Consider the following 17,231-nt stretch of genomic DNA (forward strand, 5'->3'; position numbering starts at 1 on the left):
AGCTCCGCTCCCGCCTGCGCCTGCCCCCGCTACCTCCTCGGCCAATAGCACCGCGGCCAGCCGCCAGCGCGAGTTCTGATTGGTCTAAAGACACGTCAATCATGGGCTGGGAGGTCCCGCCCCTCCTCGCGCTGTGAGGTGGAGGCCGGCGGCGCTGTTGGGCTCCTTTGAAATTTAAAGGAAATTTACCAATACCCCAGCGAAATTTACCAAAATCCTTGCGAAAGGGATTTTTCGGCGGTAATCGCATTGTTGAGATGCCGGAGATTCCTAAAACTGCTGGTGGTGGAGGCGTTGTGCAGTGACAGAAGAAGTTACAGGTTCGCCATCGTGAAAGCTGCACCTACTTACGGAGTTTCTGAGGGAGGGTTTGCTTTAGCAGCGAAAAAAATATTTGTAAATTGCAAAATCAAAGCGACCGGTATATAACTACATAAATTATGTAACTATATAAATTACATCAGTGTATAACTATATACGGGTTTATTCTTGTATTGGTGCCTGAAATGGAGTAGAGATGGTTCACTTTGGTCATATGCATCCAAGAAAAGAGCATTTCTTTGGTGACTGGTATTTTTAACCTTTAAAACCCACCCAGTTCTGAATTATATGGTTATACTTACAAATTATGAGTAAATATGACGCAAGTAGTTTTGATAATACTGCAGAAGGTCCCTGGCTTGTGGCCAATGCATCTGCTGAGGGTGATAGGAGTGATAAAAAGCTGGTTATTTTTCCTATTTCTGAGGTTAAACCTTTGAAATATGCAAATAATCCATCTTAAACTCCTTATCTGCAAGATTATATCTACATTCTTTGTCTTAATAGATACAAAGAACAGTCAAACTTGTTATTTCAAGTCGACAATTGCTTTATCTGGTACGTGTTATTATGGATTAGAGAGTTACAGCTCCCAAATTCAGGTCTGCACTATACAGGGGATATCATTACTTCTACTTCTTTTCTGCAGAATTAAGAACAGCAAACTCCTTTTTTTTCTTCTTCATCCTTTATTAGGACTTTTTTTCATGTCTTGAAGCCTCATAATCTTTTCTGCTTCAGCATGATAACTAACATCATTAAGAAGGGCAAAAAAGATTGCTTATGTTTCTCATATTTTTATATAAAATATCCATCAGCAGACTACACCTAACACCTCCTAGATTTAATAATAGGATTGCTCACATATTTTTTTTTAAATCAATAATTGCTATTTCAGTTTGCTTAACCAGCAAATTGGGGGAAATGTGAACATTTTCTTGAACAGTCAATATTTGCTTTTCTTTTACACTTTAACACTTTAAATTTTAAGCAGGATATATTGTTTAGATAAACTTGCTGGTCACAAATCTGTTTCAAAGTAAGAGTAACTTGTAAAAATATCTTTCCTTTCCTATGAACCCTTCTTATTATATGCTAGAGGAAAGGATATATGTGCATATACATATATATATATATATATATATTTTCCTGTGTGTGCCTGCATAAAAAAACAAACAAGAGATTAAATATTGGCTAAGGAAATATGCAAACCCCAAACCAAAACCCAGGAGAGAGAAGGTGGCAATGCCAGTGGCACCTATTGCAAGCAGTGTTTGCACTTCAGCTTAACTAAAACCAAGTGACTGCATTTCATAAGAAAGGTCAAAGGCAAAGCTCAGTGTGACACAAATACTTTTGCCTCTCACCTTGCTCTAATTTTGTCTTAGAAAATGTCTTTTCAGGAAAAAAAAAAAACAGTGAATGCTGGTTTGAATTTCACAGGTATCTGGCTATGAGTGCCTTCATTTTTTTCCTTTTCCCCCCTCTCTATCTTGATGATATTTGTTTCCTGCAGCACTTTATTTGCCTCCTGTTATATATCTGCATTAAGTAAACAAACTTCAAACAATTCCAAATTAATCATCTTTATTTACCTGGGGAGACTGGTTCTCTGCTGCCACATGACTTTCTCAGGCATGATCCAAACCACACTTTGCCCTTAATTAAGATTTGGGGAGATTAAAAGACAGAGTGCTTAGCATTTGTGTATTGTTGTATTTAAAGTGAGTTTAAACACAAACTGCAAGGTCAGTGTCACACATGATTGTGCTGTAAATAGAGTTTGCACATAGCTCCGTGATTTACACCCAAGGGAAGGATCCAGAATTAGTTGAGGAGCAGGTCAATAGTTCCTCTTGCTTTGCTAAATAAGTTCCACAAGCACTCCAAGCTTTCATGCTACATCTAGCAGCCCTCTCTGGCTGCCTTGGTCCCTACTTGCTCCGTGATTAAATCAGAGTTGCAAATGTTCCCAAGCTCCCTACAACAATATCTGTACACTCTGAGTGCCTCTGCTGCAGAGCCAGAGCATTTAACTCCAGCACAGAGCATGGGGGACAAGATGACTTTTAAAATAAGAGATCAGGAAAGAGAAGCACAAGAGAGAGTGTGCTGACTCCATAATTTAACTGATTATTGATAAGAACACTTACCACAGGATTGGGAGGCTTATTGACCCTTCTGCTAAAGATGCTCAAACTTGTATCTTCCAGAGGATCCAAATTATGCATCTGGAGGTGAGGCTTGGATGTGTTTTCTGCTCTGACCCTCAAGGAATAAGGTCAGAAAAACATCAAAGCTCTGGTTCAGGCTCGCATAATAAAATTATAATTGATATGACTGAGTGTATTTTCAGCCACAAAAAAAATTCAGCTCCTGCATGTGGACCAGTTATGAAATAATATAATGAATCTATTCTCAAGACCTGGAATCTTAATTGGCCTTTATCAATATCTAATATTTATAGATTTGCAGTACCTCAGAAACCTTTTCCACTCATCCTTCTGTTGTCATGCCTGGTGTAAACATCTCAGGCACAGAAAAAGAATGGAAAGAGCAACAAAGAATAATAACATGGAGAGGATTGAGGGATAGGTATGGCAGCCACAGGCAGAAGTAGGTTGCTATTCTATTTTAGACAAAAGCAGAGATTTATTAATAGAAACAACAGATTCATGCCAGTTTTAATGCAATAAACAAAACATTCTGTCTGTGCTGATCCCCAACACACACCCAGGGCAATTTTGTATCTCCAGCTGGCAATTACACAGCCATGAAATTCACGCTGTGAAAGGTCAGTCAGCCCCTGGGTGACACGTGCTGAGGTGTCTGACACGGTCTGTGGTGAGCACCAGAGATAGAACAAGAGATGAGTAACGATAAACTGGGGATCTCTGTATCTGTAAGAGAGGTCTGAACACATTTTGCAGCTTTGATGATAAGTTTGTCACCCAGTAACTTGCATTGTGCATGGCCTGTTTAATTTTGTGTTTTCAGCCATCAGATCTAATGGAAAACATGGAAAGCACTAAAATACATCTTCAGAAGAGGTGAGCTTTAGGGGATCATTGAGGAGACAACAAGGTAAGCAGGCAGGAAGTCTGACTTTTATGGGAAATAGCACACTGGACCGTCATTGGTCAGAATGAGATACTGAGATGCACAGAAAATGGGAAAAAATCACCTAGAAGAAAATCAGGGAAAGGAAGATAGGAAACTTTGCTTTGTGTTTTGTCATTTTTCACCCTCCTCTGCTGTAGTTATTAGGGCAAGGTCTCAATTTAAATTACTAGGAAAAAAAATTAGCCTCAAATATAGAAAAGTGTGTTAGAATATTAATAATTTATATGTTTCAAACATGTTTTTCTTTGCTTCTCTCATTCTCCATAGATGAGAATGACTTAAGTGATTTTGGAACAGTCATCTTCAACCTTTGAAGTTTGTATGGGGTTAGTAAATGCCAGTGGTCCTATACCTAGTCCTTTTTTACCAAAAATAGAATTTCCTTAATCTATATTAATTGTTTCTAATAATGTATTGCTTTTCATAAACTACTCGTGATAATCATTATGAAGAATTTGTGTTTCATACTTAGTGCTGCAAAGACATCTGCAATCTACTTCTTGAGATCAGTGAAGGAACAAAAACAGGGTAAGAAACGCAGCACTTTTCAGGTAGTGGGGTTTTCAAATACCTGGATACCTCAGTTCTGTGTTTTTACTCCTCAAAACTACACCATTAAAATGATTTCACATCATAGTTTTCTTTTTGTTAATGCAGATTTGATTTCCTTTCAACTTGGAGTGCCCACATGAATGTTTTTCTCCATTTGTTCTCCGTGCTATTAGCAGCATTGTCTGAAGTATCCACCCAGTGGCAGTTCATAAAACCTCCATTTTGGAACCTGATTTTGCCAATTAAAGCTTCATTCTGCATAAGAAAATATTTAAAGCTAAAGACAGCCATATTTTGTCCTGTTGTTACAATCAGAAGCTCTTAAGCTTTTAAATGGGTCAACCCTTGGTATGACTTAGTCACATGTTCTTTAAATTAGTCAAGTGCTTAATTAGCATGCTGGATGTTTGCATGTATAAATATAGATGCTTGATCCAAGAGATACTTTGATACTGTAGGTGTCATTTCATGTGTTCCAAATCCACAGAAAGAGGGGAATCCTAAATGAACAGAGCTTGAACCTGCAGAAAATGAAAGGCAATTAAAAACGTTGTCTGCCCAGCAGGACTGGAAAATCAGGCTATTATTTCATGGCCAGGAAAAATCAGATACATGCCTTTGAAAAGTTTGGAGAGATGTGTGTAGCTAAATGCATCAGTAGGGCTCTAGGCTGACACATAGAGATTATTGATATAATTCATTAACACCAGTGATGATGGATTTCAGCATGGCCCATACCTCAAATTTCAGTTAGTTTGGTACTAAACAATGTTAAAATTTGTTTTTTACAGTGATGATTTCTGAATTTCCTTGGGAATATGGGATTGTGTTGTTGACTGGAAAATAAAATATCATCACAGGGAGCTTATGGAGAAAAACCAACAACAACAGACATGGCATCCAGTGGAATAGCAACAAACCAGATGAATTTGTGGAAACCACAGCAAACATGGATGCTGGAAAACAAGGAAAGGCAAACAAGTGGATTTGTGAGATACTGAGAGAGGAAATGTCATTGTCTTTGAAAGCAATAGGAGGTAGAAATTCTCCAGACTTGATCTATTCACCAAGGCAGAGCTGAGAGGTTGGAGTCAGGCAACCAGTGGTGTTTAGGGGTCCTCAGAAATGCTGGATTGATCCCTTTCTGTTTCAGTGAGTTGGGAAAGATGGGGCACCCTGCAAGCAGAGGGACATCAAAGGCTCTTACCAGGTGACAATGGTGGCAGGCACACGTGGCATTTGTGTGCCAGGGCATCAGCAAGCACTCCACATGGGTAGTAATCCACTCTGCTGACTGGTTGGGTCAGCTTCCCATGGAATTGCCGCAAATTCCAGTGTGGAGGCAGCCTGCAAGATCCCATTGAAATAGCATTTTCTAGGTGTTTATAATCCAAATATAGTTTAAAATGTTTTCTCTTTTGCTTTTTTTTGGCCCTGAAAATACACACACACTTGAATATATTTAGACTGATTAATTTTTGATGTCTCTAACTGATTAATAGATGCTAAACATAACTGATTTTTTAAAGATAATTTCAATGAATTGTGAAATGCAGTTTGAAAAATCTGCTTTATTCCAGAAGATGGATGTAGCTGTCTCTTGAGGTGCCCTGTTTAAGAGCAATAACAACCATTTAGGTTTGTCCCTTGAGATGGTAGCAGTAGAGCACAGGGAATAATTAATCCTAGGACACCAGCACACTAATTAGTATTGCTGGAATCGATAGGAGTTTCAGTACCTTTGAAAATCAGGGGTTTTTTTGATGTGAATATTTTAGCCTTTTTTTTTCCACTTGAAGTAGCTGCCATTCTCAGTCTGTTTTCCATCATAACAGGAGACATCTAAGGATTGAAGAGTGGCAAAAAGTAAACCACCAGCTTAAACATCTTCATTCTGACAACATGAAAGGCTACCAAAAAAAATCCTGGGGTTAGTGGGATATTAGATAAATATAAAATAACTCTTGCAGCCCAGTGCCTGCCATCTGGCCAGCAGTTTGCTGGTGCCCTTTGCCCCAGCTATCAGCATTTGAGTTGTTGCTCCTGTCATTTCCTAAAAGCAATTAGTTCTAGATCATTATGGGTTGCAGAGATGGCCATTGATTTGTTTAACATTTACAAACTGCCAGGGACCTGCTCCTGAATTAATGTCCTGGACAAGCCCTTCTTGGCTGTTTTGAGCACAGGTAGGTGCATGGAAAACAAAGGGTGGATTTTTTCCTGCTCTTTAAGCCCAAGTCCTCTTTTATACATTTGACCTCATTTTTCTGTTCACAGAAAATTCATTGCCTCAAATAGGTAAGTTGGAATTATGGAAGCTCAAAATATATATAAAATAATTCCATAATTACAGTGTCTTTGCTTAGACATTTAGTCCATTTTTACACATCCTAAAGACTGCCAGCTTTTTATGTGTTTGAAGAACTGTGTTTCTAGAATGTTCATCTTCTTTACAAAAGTTGCTAAAATAATTATTTTGACCTAACATGGACACTGTAACAAATTGTTAGTGTGTTTTGGGATTCTTTTTTCCCTGAAGGCTGATGCTAAGCTACCAGGTTAATTGACATGTTTCTTTCCAGCTCCTAATTGCTACCTACACCCTGGCTGGACGTTTCTAAGATATTTACAAGAGGTTTACAAGCCCTTTACACTGCCAGGAAACCTCTGATGTGGGGATAAAAATGAAATACAGATCATAGCTTCCAAACCACCAAACTCATAAATACACCAAACCCTCCTGCACAGATCTACAGGGATCTATCCTATCAGCCTTCCTACCCAGCTTTTGTTGCATTTCCTATTTTCCTTGGATTGAGGGCAGTGGTTGAACAGCACAATTGGGTCTTCACCTGTAATGTGGACTTCCAAACAATTTTAAGAGGAATATACTTTTTCACTTAGTTTTTTTCAATGCTTTTGGTCTAAAAATATTTGATAAATCTTTACAGCTGCAACAAAGAGCACTACATCATATTAAGCATGGAAATTTGGCCTAGTTTTGACAACCAACTACTTTTGATTCCCCTAGGGTGAAAACAACTCTTTTTCAGTAGTCCTCTGGTTATCATATTATTTGAGAAGGTTCATTTTTTCCCCTTGTCTTTTGCTATTAGTATGGTAGAGAGGTTCTTTACTTGTTTTCACAATGTGCTGATCCCTCTTCTGTTTGGTTTTTTTATCCATACATATTCCTTAAACTGAAAATAGTTTTCAAGATATGGAAGGCTGAGATATCTTGATTTTCTTGAGATTCTTGAGGCTTTTCACTGTCTTCGTCCACAATGATGATTTCCTCCTTTTCCTCCTCACCACTCCTTGGGATTGCAACCAATGTTTCCTATCCCATTGTACTTGAGAATTGTTTTTAAGTATTCCCCTGTGGACTGGAGGCAGACCTGGGTCTATCCCCTCTATTTTGATACTTTTGAACAGGGAGGTTTTTGTTGTGATTCATAGTGACTTATCCTACAATATCCACCCTCCATTCTTTGTTGTATTTAATCCTTTAGTCCAATTCTGATACATTCTGACTCACCATTTTATTAAGTGCTGATGGCTCCTGGAACAGCCCCACTTTTACTGAATCATCCAGACTGTTCCTATACTTTTTGGGGATTGGTTTCTGGCTGTGCCATGCACAGAACACTACAGAGCACTGTGACACTTCCATCACAGGTGATGTGTCCCGGGAATTCCTTCCCAATGATGCAGGCAAGGGGAAAAAAAGCATCATTATCTCCCCATTGCTCCCAGCATGTGTTTCATCCTGAGTGGCAATCACAAATTGGCCTGTCAGCCATCTCCTTGTTGGAAAAATATTCCTGGGTTATGTGATAACAAGCAGCCCTGTGTCATAACTGGAATTAGGGATCCGAGGAAGTGGATGGCGTTATGTTTATTCAGGCTGCACGTTGACAAGGTGGTTTCTGAGCCAACAGTGCTAATTAACAACGTGTGCCTATACTGAGCTGACAATTAGGTTTGAAACCTTGGTATGGGATTGCTTCTCTAATGTTTTTTTCCCCAGGATTTTACTTTTTGAGGTTGGAATTACACTTGCTCTTCTGCTGTAGCAAAACCATGGTGGGATACACATTCTGCATCTTCACAAGATGGGTAAGATGGCAAAAGATTGTTCATTCACATAAAAACTGGGAAGGGACATGCTGGAAAAGTGTGACCAGTGCATTATGGAAGGCTTTCTGACCAACACACTCACCTAGAAAGTTCCCATTAATTACTACACTCCCTTGGCAATAAATGTCCAGCTTAAAATTACTGCTCACAACATACTGAGTTTAAATCTTCTCACTGAAATAGGTTTCTAAAATTATTAATAAGGGTAATACAATTTAGTAGTGAATCCTAGAATAGTGTTACAACATTATACAGAATAAAGAGATTTCTTTGAATCTCTTTTACAGATTCTTTGAGAGAGAAAGATTTTTCCTCTGTCTCAAACTTTCCTGTTTTAGTGGCCTACTAGTGGTAAAAAGCTTGGGTTTCTGGCTTGTTTTTCTTTTTAAAAAAGCCAATATTAATGGTCATGCTGGGTGAGTTATATCACACTTTTCACATAGGACTTATAAATTTTAGATATAACTATTAAAATTTCAGCCTAATTTTGGGCAACCACTCATTTATTTACTAAATTAGAATTATATGCTATTGGTTCTGAGCTATTTAAACAATATGAAATATACCTCAAACTGAAACATTTATAGCATTCTACTGTAGATTTCTTTGCAGGTAGGCAAAGTTTTCTGGTGTTTAGTGGAAAGGGTGAAAAACTCTTGAGTTTACCAGAGAAATCAGAGATAAGAAGAATAGGGGTCATGAAGTAAAGGTAAGAAGTTCTGAGCAAAAAGAGAATTCTGTAAGTAAAGATATTTTTTTGTGGGTTTCCCCCTTATTCTCATGTTTGGCTTTTTTTAGGAATTATTTTGTTGCTGGAAATAATGATTCATTGTTGGGGTTTTTTTTTTCCCACAAACACGTTTGAACTTTATAGGATATATATCAATTCAAAGTGCGGCACCTGAAGCCTCACAGAGTTTTTGATCTGCTCCTCAGTTGAGTGGAAAAAAGCAGTGGCAAAGTTTCACTACCACACTGCACTCACTTCCCTTTGTGGAAAAATCTCTGCAACGGTGCTGAGTCTGTCTTGCCAGTGGAGAGAAGGGATGCTCCCCCTTCCAGAGACTTTAGGCTAAGGATGAGGAAAGAAAGCAGATTTACATTTTGAGTTTTATAACTAGAAAGTTGGCAGCTTTGCTTCCACGCAGTCGGGATGTTCCTCTGGACATCCTCGTGTGCGAGGTGCTGCACATGCTGGTCCCTCTATGAGGCAAGGACCTTGTGACAGTGTCACATCGTGGGGACAGGATCACCTGTGCCACGTAGGCAGCGCCTCGTCAGGGCTCACACACACGCCCATCGCACGAGGAGTGACAGGCAGCCCTTGTTCACACGGCTGTGCCTTCATCGCTCCCCTCAGCATCCCGCATTCTGCTCCTCCTGGAACAGACGGACAGCCTGCCGCAGTTCAAATGCGGCATTGCGGCCTCAAGAGGGAAGCAGCGGGTTACGTGACACGGCAAAGCTGCTAATGCTACCGAGTTCGGGATTCCTTGGGAAAATAAAGGTCTAAGCACGACCAGGGGGAAGCAGAATTTAGGCACAGCCGCTGTGGATGATGATGGAGTATTAGCTAGAAGCTGTTGCTACAGTTGGTGTATTTCAGTACCAGAACAAACACTGCAGCTGTTGTCCGATGGTTCTGAATGATCCCAGGCAAGGCAGGCGGGGTTTTGACCTTGAGTGTTCTCAATAATTTCTCTTCAATTCTTTTCAGTGCTGTTTGCCATTGTAAATAACCACTGATCTCAGCGTGGCCTGATAAATTTTGGGGCATCTACTTCATAGCACTCTTAGAGTGTAATACTTTCTTTGGCTTCCTGGCAACTTCCTGACTGTTCAGGGTTATGAAAAATACAATATTTAGCTGTAATTCCTTCTCTTTGGCTATCATTTCTGTTGGCTTTGCAATTACAGTGATAGAGTCTTGATAATGTTCTTGTCAATGCTGTGTCCTTGGCCAATAGGGGAGAGCTGAGGATATGAACATTGTTTCAGGAAACATGACACACATCCTTTGCAATTGATACACGTAATTGGCTCTATCAAGTGCCTCATGAGACAGGCTGATATTACAGCCAGTGAATGGCTGTAGTAAATAAGTGCAATTTTGACATGAAGTTCTTCCAAATGTGTGTTTTGGCACACAGGACTGCAGCAGGTTTCCACACAAACATGATATAGCAGTGGATCCCGTGACCAGATAACTGAGATTATTTCAAGTGCCTCCAAAGAGTTTGAGTTATTTTACACTGGTAGCTATCATACACAGACTTGGCAGGCCTGGTGTTAGATCAGAGCTAAGGATCTGGCTGACTGGGGAAGTTTATTCTGCTGTAACTTTATAGCTGGATGTTATAAATTAGAAGCTGTTAAATGCTGAAGAACAACATCATTGTCTGCAGCTATTTGGCAATGCCTGATGGCTGTCAGAATGTTCTGGTTGTTTGATTCCTACATTAGGAAGAAAATGCAGGCACTGTAAAATTGTAATTAATAGTAGAAGTGAAATGAGGAGGAGTGGGAAAAGAGGCCTCAGTAAGTTTCAGTACACTCTTCATCTTGAATATTGTCGTATGATAAAGTAAATACTCTTTTACCCCCTTCATCTGATCTGATTTCAGGTAAAATGTAATTGTCCCCATGAACCCTCACTGATGAGATTTCTGATAGTGATTGAGACAGTCTGATACTGTACCAAGTTTTTATCCAGGAATGTAATGCATTCTAGTCTGATCTTTTTTATTCTGACAGTTTTCTCCACCCTGTGTCATCACAATCATTTTATTGGGCAAAATAATCCAACATAGATCCATAATTTTTGTAGTTCCATAATCTTTCCAAATAGAGCCTACTATAACACTTGCTCAGTTGTCTGGTTGCATTTAAAATTTTAAAAAGCATTTTTATATCAACTCTTGTCTTCATACACTCCAAATTTCAGGACAGAAATGTTCAATGCTTGTTGAGAATTACATTTTAAATTAGGTAAAATGTCGTTGATTGTTTCTGAGATTAGTTTACTTTTCCTGCTTCAATTTTTTTTCAAAAAACACCCATGGAACAAATGCATTACAAGTGAAACAGCTGCTGGGGAGGGAGGCTCTTTCCTAAAAGTGAGGAAAGCATCTTCAGTAATAGTTTCATTCTTAGAAAATGTTTGATTTAAAGATGCCTTAATGTATACAATGTGTGCTGGATTGAGAGAGATTAAAAACAAAATGAGCCAGAAATGTTTGAAGATCAGAGGATTCAGCAGCAGTGCTGAAAGCTTGTGAGGAGAATAATTCCAAATGTAGGCAGACTTTGAAAAGGGGAAGTTGTGTTGGAAATGGTTCCTCTACCCTTTGCAGTGGAAAGAGCAGGATTCATGGAATCTTTCTGGTGGTTGGAAGGCACCTCTGGAATCACAAAGCAGGGTCAGCTAAAGCAGCTTGTCCAGGGTTGTGTACAGCTGGGTTTTGAATATCTCTGACTATGGAGATTCCACAGCCTCCCTGGGAAACCTGTTCCAGGTTTTCACCTGTTTCACCTGTTCCAGTGAAAAGGTGGGGGGGTTAAAGTTTAAATGGAATATTTTTTATTTCAGTTTCAGCCTCCTGCTCCTTGTTCTTTCCCTGGACACCACTAAGAAGAGCCCACCTGTCTTTTTCCTTTTTTATTCTTTGGGTATTTATAGACAGAGATACTGTCCCACCTGCTCCAGAATGAACAGTCCCAGCCTCTCAAATGGCAGAAACTCCAGTCCCTTAATCATCTTTGTGTCCCTTTGATGGACTAACTCCAGCTTGTCTGCATCTCTTTTGTACTGGAAAACCCAGAACTGGACTCCGACTCCATCTGAGTCTCATCAGTGCTGAGCAGAGGAAGGATCACCTCCTCCACCTGCTGGCAGTGTTTTTCGTGGGATGCTGCTGCCTTTCATTGCCACAGGGGTTTATTCCCAGCTCACATCCAACTTGTTTTCCAACAGGTCTTTTTATCCAAAGTTGTTCTCCACTTAGATTGAAAGGAGCCATTTATCCAGGCAAACAAATACATCAATTTGTCAATGAGGATGTTGCAGGAGTGAGTGTCAAAAGCCTTGCTGTGGTGAAGATAATATGAACTTCCCTTCCCTCATCCATCATACCACTGATATCATCTTGGAAGGGTGACAGATTGCTCAGGCATCATTTCCCCTTCCCAAATCAATGGAGAATGGATTGAGAGCAGCCTGGAAAAGACTTGGGGGTGTTGGTTGATGAGAAGCTCAACAAAACCCAACAACACACACTTGCAATCCAGAAAGACAACTGCATCCAGCCTCAAGAATTGGGAATTTATTCTTCTCTCTGGGTGTGCTGACACACAGGCACAGGTTGCCCAGACATATTGTGGAATCTCCATCCCTGGAAAGCTTCAAAGGCCAGGTTGGATGGGGCTTGGAGCAACCTGGTCTAGTGAGAGGTGTCCCTCCCCATGGCAGGGGGTGGAAGGAAGGAAGTGGAAGGTCCTTTCCAATCCAAACTCTGTGATTCTAAATCACCTTTTTGTCCTTAATGCTTTCCAGGCTTCTTTGTTCCACCCCTTTCCCAAGGATAAAGGTGATGCTGAGCAGTTTGTACCTGACTGGTACCTGGCCAGTTTGCTTTAAAGGATCTCTGAAGAAGTTCTCTGTACAGCAGCAGCAGAAAACTTATTTGTTCATTCTGGGCATCTGATATACTCGTGCATGGAGATTTCACTCCTAGTTCCTTATCACTCCAATTATATCTACTACAAAAGGCAACTCTTGAGTGTAGAAAAGATATTCTTAATAGATTCTCAGTGCTTCTTATGCTCTTTTCATACCTGAAAATGTGTGTCAGAAGCAGGCTGTAATATAAAATCTTCAGCAATTAAAGTTTTTTAAATGGTCTTGCTTAACAGTCACTATTAGTCATGATAGACATGACCCCTTCTTTCTTGACAGTATTAATTTTGAGAAGCTCTGCCTTATCTGTCATTATAAATAACAGTAATGCTGATCTGGGCTGATTTCTTATGCTAAGCAAATTTAAGTTCCTGATCTTATTTAAATAGAAATTATGTTTTAATTGACAGCCTAAGGATACGAGCGAGGCAAGTTATGTAAGGACAAGAAATGTCTTTTATTAGACTAAATAGTAGAGTAGGGGAAAAATGAGGCAAGATTTGTTAAGCAGGAGTGTTTCTCTTGGTAGGAATTGTTAATAGCAAAATATAGTTTTAGGCTATGCTAAATCACAAATAAAACCAAGACAGGGAGAAAGTGAGATGTCCATTTATTATTAATAGCCTGAAGATTTGTTCAGCACACACTGATTTCAGTGACTTCTAACCATCTGAGAAGTTTACACAAGGGACAGTATTATTCCTAAAATTCTACATTCATGAGATTCTATGTTCTCTTTTTAAATTTTAATTAGTGCTATCAAGTAGATTTACCTAAATTACCAATCAAGACGTTCTGAAAGACAAGTATTGTAACCTTGGCAAAGGCCATTTTGCACAAAATGAATGGGAGGAGACTTTGAATTATTACACATTGAATAAATTTTCTCTCCAACTGGGAAGATACAAGAACGTGGCAGTGGTAAGGTCAGCAGGGAGTATTTGGTCACTCCAAGTACTGGACCAGCAACTCCAGTAAGACAATAAGTTGAGGGCTGGATGGGGATTTTGCTGCATGGTAGAAAACACACCATATGAACATTTTCTCTCTATCAGTGGTGCTTTGAAAATATGCAGAATGAATTCTCTTAACACTTTTTTTTTTTCCATTTAATTTAGACTTGATATGTGATTCACCTGCTCTAGTCACACTTCATCTCTGCTCCCCCACATCTCCTGCTGTCTGGGCTCACACTGATTTTCAGGTATCAGACAGCAGCTATCTTTCTTTATTAACAAAAATAGTTCTGAACCTTGCAGATAAAATGCAGTTTAATGAAGTAGCTACACAAGGAAAATGCCATTAACACGTGTTCAAAACAGAGACAGCAGCTTGAGAAGGAAATTTCCAGCAACATCCATGGAAGCCCAGCCAGCTGTTGAGCCTTTGGGCTCATTAACACTCCCTCCCACAAGTGCTTTAAATAAGGTTAGGAAAGGGCTCTTCTCTTCTTAGTACTGCTCTGAGAGGTTGGTGGCACCAATCAAGCAGCTTCTTTGAGGGCTCTGCTAAGGCCAGTGTTGTTGTTAATTATTTGTTTTTTCTTTTCCTGTTGGAAATTCTTGAGTATTCTTTTCTTCAAGTGAGTAAAATAATCTTCATGGGACCTAGAGGTAAGGGATGTTTATGCTGCTCAATACCATATATATGAATATTATTTCCTAGAAATTCACTGAACTTTGTGGCTTGAACAGTAACAGGCCAATCTCAGTATTGGTTACTTTAGAAAGTATTGATTTGGAGGCTTTGGTAGAGATTAAGTTTATGGGGATTTTACATTTGCTTTAGTTCCATAAATAATTTTGTTTTTACATTTGCTGTAGTTCCTTAAAACAAGTGTTTATTTTTTAAATAGCTTTCCTATTTATCCAGTTGCTTTTGGTGTATCAGTGAATGTAAAGGCTTTTTATTTCTAATTAGTTCTCATGTACTTTAAATTCAAATTTTTAAACCCTATAGTTTATCAGAGCTAGAAAAGCTCATATCTGAGCCCTTTACATGAAGGAAAATGGAGATTCCAGAGTCCCATGGTTTTGTTTATTATGGAACTTCCAATGTTACATTTTTTTTATGTTCCTGGAAGTCTTCTGGTGCTTTCTGCTTTAACACTAATTTTAGAGAGAAATGACTATGAGAAAATCTATCTGTGGAAAGTTGATTTTTATTGTGTGAAAATAATTTTGGATTCCTGATGGCTCCACTTGAAACATATGCAAACAAAAAAAAAATAGCTGAGTATTTATTGTGCCTTATAAATCAAGGAATGTTGAGTTGTTTTTATTGGTGCTTTGATGTATGACTTGATGTCTTTATTGGGTTCAACATCTTGGAGTTTGAGGTTCAAATCTTCAGTAAGGAAAATCCTTTCCACATTTGGGGGTGCTTCTGTTTTAAGGTTTTTTTCCCTGTAGAAAAGGCTGGTGATACCTTTGCAGCAGGAGGAGAGAAGGATTTATCTGGCAAAGGTTTTTCTTTTATAAATAAATACTACAATGAGAAAACACTGGCTGAAGGAAGTGGGGAAAGCACACACTGCTTGTTAAACCAGATCATTTTTGGTGTTGATAAATGACATGGAATGGCAGGAATAACAAACTGTGTGGGAGTATGGGAGAAGTGTGATAAAGGCAGGGAACAGAAGTGGTTTGTAGAAGTTTTGAGTGCTTGCACAGCTGCATTTTTCCTAAATAATATCAAGTTCCTATTTGCCAACTGTGTAGCAATTCTCTGTGTCAATTTAGCCTTGCTTTGGTGATTGAAAAGAATCCTAGGAGATAGAACAGGACGAGTTTCAGAGGAAGCTTTTGCAAAGAGGCATCACAAACCAAAGCATGAAGGATTTTTGGTGAGAAAGGCCAACTCTGTTGCCTTTTTTTGCTCCATTCCCATTCTTGCAGTGATCCTTGTGAAAACATAAGTTTTCTGTGTGTGATCTTGGAGGAACTAACAGGGAATAAAATAAATACCCTGGTTTTGAGGAGGCACCACATGGTCACCCACACAAAGTCTCAGTTAAGAGGCCTGCAGTAGTCCATGGTGCCTTAAGACTGGGGAATAAATATAGATGTAAGAAAAAATATGATAATTTTTTATAAACAAGTGTATTGATTGAACACATGAGACTTAAAACTGGGTTTTTTGAATCAGTCCTGCCTTGTCTCACATTTAGGGACCTATTTACCACATTTACTGTCAGTTTTGTATAGTCAGCTCTTAAAAATATAGCCTAAAAAATACACCAAAATAGCAGAGTTAGCTTTGATCTGTAAAATAACACCTGAGCAAAGCATCAGTTGTGCAGTAAAAATACCAATTTCTGAGCTGACAGTGGAGCACAAATGAGGTGCTGAGGTGTTAAGATTTCCAAATAAATTTGAATTACTTTGAGAGAATTAGGTCTTGTTTTATTAGACAACTTTTCCTTTGTGTTCATGATTTCATGGGGAGAAGCTATAAAAAAGCTGAGAGCTGCATTATAGTTGGGCTTCAATATAAGAAAGACAAAAGATGATCTTATGTTTAAAAAAAAATCAATTTGGGGGTTCAGCTAGTGGAAGTTAGGATGCCTTGTTAAATATTTTGTCTTTTAGTATAAACAGAAGCTGCCTGATCCTGTGAGCAGGAGTGCATTAGTAAAATAGAGGATTTTTCGAGTATTTAATTCATGCCTAATAGTTTTGATGCATTTTTATTGACACTAACTAACGTGTATACTGCAGTACAAAAAGACAAAGGGGTGTCCTGTAAGGCATTGTCGTTTAGAAGGAGGAAATCTCTTTTCTGTATCATCTAAACCATCCCTCTGTCAGTTCAAAAGCATCCCCCTTGTCCTATTGCAACAGGCCCTGCTGACAAGTTTGTCCTCGTGGTGCGAAGACAATTTGTCATTTTGAACTTCACTCTGGAAATCAGGTTTTGGAGCTGATAATAGTTGGAAGCTGTATCTTGTAAGGAACATTACTGTGGAAAAGATGTTTGGGGGTTTTCTCAGTCTGTAGTTAAGGACTGTGTAAGATCTGTCTTGACAGTACTTTTTGAAGTGAAAATGTCCTTTGTGAGAAGTTAGGAATGTACTCTCTTTAGGCTTCTACTCATACCCCTTCCATGTATATCCTACAAATAATGAGTATATGGCAGCAATAGAGAGCAAAATTCAAAATCCATGGGAACGAACAGATTAAAGTCATCCTTTGCGCTGTGGTTTTGGGTTTTTACGCACTTTGTCACAGTGGCAGCATTATCAAGGACACGCACTCTTACTTTATCGCGTTTTCCTGGATCAGGGCCGTAAACAGCAGCGGGTTTGAAATCTTCTGGGGGCTGCGTCTTGTAGGAAGATGCGCAAAGCGCGTTTTTAAGTTAAATTCCAGAGATTTGAGGACCCGAGCTCGAAGCACAGCGAGACCCGCGGCTCTGCCCG

This window comes from Geospiza fortis, unplaced genomic scaffold (genome assembly GCF_000277835.1).
Source record: "Geospiza fortis unplaced genomic scaffold, GeoFor_1.0 scaffold590, whole genome shotgun sequence".
NCBI classification, from domain to species: domain Eukaryota; kingdom Metazoa; phylum Chordata; class Aves; order Passeriformes; family Thraupidae; genus Geospiza; species Geospiza fortis.